This window comes from Triticum dicoccoides, unplaced genomic scaffold (assembly GCF_002162155.2).
Source record: "Triticum dicoccoides isolate Atlit2015 ecotype Zavitan unplaced genomic scaffold, WEW_v2.0 scaffold68397, whole genome shotgun sequence".
NCBI lineage: Eukaryota > Viridiplantae > Streptophyta > Magnoliopsida > Poales > Poaceae > Triticum > Triticum dicoccoides.
Genome location: NW_021291742.1, coordinates 18,334 through 21,053, shown reverse-complemented (window position 1 = coordinate 21,053; position 2,720 = coordinate 18,334).

Genomic DNA, 2,720 nt, shown 5'->3' with positions numbered 1-2,720 from the left:
GGCTAGGGGGCGCGCGAGCTCGCGGCACAGGACGGCGGCGGAAGGGCGCAGAAGGGCAGCGGGCGTAGCCAGGGCGTCGGGCGTGGCGACGCAGCAGTGAGCGAGGCGAGCGCGCGGGTCAACGGAGGTGCATCAGGTGGCTGCAGTGGATCGGGGGAACTTACGCGGGTGCGACTGACGCGCGGAAGGGTGCAGCGGGGCGCACGGCAGCGCCGCGCGGTGGCTGCGGGACAGCGGCACACAATGGGCATGCAGGGGGCGCGATGTGGGGTTTCAACGGTCGCGATGACCGTGGCCACTGGACGGAGACCGATGGCGACAAATAGTGGCCTATGACGATAATCAGAAAACTACGATGACTAAATCGAGAGGGGAATAGGGGCCTTCGGTGGCGGAGCTCACAACGAACTCGTAGGTCGCCTCGGGAGGCTCGGGGATGTCCTGGATGTGGTGGATCGACCCGACAGGCATGCGCGTAGACGATGGCTCGATGGTGACGATCACTACTAGGGAAAACCGTAGTAGTAGTGCGGGTTTTGTGTCCACTAGTAGCGCGGGAGGCCGCGCTACTAATAAGGCGCTACAGCTATTGCTTAGCAGTAACGCGTGCCCGCACGCGCTACTGCTAGGACAAATAGCTGCAGCGTTTATTCAGTACCGCACTACTGCTAAGGTAACTACTTGCAGCGTGTTTTCTGTCCATTGCTACTAGTATTTTTTTAGTGTATTTATGCGCCATCGTACAAATATTGGTACAATACCAGTTATGAGGTTTACATCATTATGTCCATAACAGTGTGTCAAATGAAGGTGGATTAGGTTCAAGTGGAGGCAATATGTGGTGCATGTCAAAAGTATACTACTAATCCAAACTTCATCTAGTTTGGACTAGTAGTACTTTCGATGTGCACCACATGTTGCCTCCACTTGAATCTAATCCGCCAGCACAAGCTATTTAATCATCATCATAGTCATTACCACCAATAGTATTTATTTAATCACCACTAACACTAGCTAATAATAATCATCATAGTCATTACCACCAACACTAGCTATTTTATCATCATAGTAATAGTGTAGCACATCATCATCCTCAAACTCATTTCTAGCTAGCTAATCACTCCTGCTAGTCTCTCTTAGGTAAAATAACATAAAACATGTATAGCTCTCCTCCTTGATCAAACTGGAGGATGCAGATGAACCTGTCTCCTAATCGTGGGTAGCGCATCTGTTTGTTGCCCCCTAGTACTTCTCTGCGCTCCCCCATCACATATTTGGTCCAGTCTTGCACTATTAAGCATCCGTCACTAATCTTGAATGCACTAAAGTAATCTGTAGGATATCTTGGCCGTAAGCTGATAATACTCATGGTACCTTTAGTCTCGATCCCATAAGGCACAACATTCATCAGGAGTCCCTGTTGAAGAACATCGTATGGTAACATACTTAGCAATGAAGTTTAACTTCAAAAGTAATGTATAGAAAAGATACACTGATGACAAATAGTAAAAATCTTACCATCCTTCCTAAATAGATGTGACCGTAGTTCATTACGAACACTATTGGTCGCACATTTTCAGTACTAGCATTTCTAAATGCAGGAAGAAAATTTGTCTTGACAGTATCAAGATCCTCAAGCCATGAAACATAATGACTGAGTTCCTCGCAGTTGAGTTCAGCCCCAGGACAGTATACGGTCCTGTCTACCAAGCGCTGGACATGTTTGCTTGCACCGAAATAAGCTGACAATACAAATTAGTTGTCAACTATTTTTGAATAAACAATATCAAAGACATAAATATATATGGTTGAGAAACTTACATAATGGTATAACTGGAGGCGTCTGCACATCGACCCTGATATCTGTATTACCTTCAATATTATCTTCCGGACGAATATCAAAGGTGATAACCATATCAGGCTCAAATGCATAAGTCTTGCATAGTGCTCGCCATGTTTTGCATCCAAAATAGGTGTAGTCGTCTGAATTGTATAATTTTGCATGGAAAATATAACCATGCTCGGTCTTCAAGTAAACTTTCTTTTCCTCCATACTATGACTGAAACATATCTTATCCAATACAAAAACTCTTGCATGGCAGGGGATACGCTAGTAGAATAGTAAAAAAAAATAAGTTGAAGCAAATGAAGCAGATGTCATGCTTAATTACGAAAAAAGACTTGTCGTTGTGACTTACCGTATCCACTTCGAAGTTCTCGTCCAGCTTGATGCTGAAGCGCCTATCATCATCTAGGAAGATTCCGTCGCACAGACCGCGCTCGTCTTTGCAGTATTTGCAAATACCGAAATCCTTTTTGTCGTCAGACATTTCCTATGTTCATAGTTAAAACATTAATTGAAAATCGATCGAAGACAACTACCAAGATACTCAACACACAAATCCGAGGCACTCGATATTTCCTACATATTCTGACACAAGTCATGCCAAAATTCACGGAAAAATCCGGCATGACCTTTGCTAAAATAGGACATATCGAGCGCCTGAAATTTGCCGGAATGGAAATGAATCAACACTCCGGCAAAACATAGGCCACTCGGAGGTGTAACCTGCAAACATGACCGGCCACTTGGATATTGAGCAACACAAGATATACATTTCAAAATATCTTATAGGACTCAAATTAGCATGCATTCAATAAGCAAAAGTAAATCATCTCATGCGTCTGTACATCGTCGAATATTATCACTAATACATCAC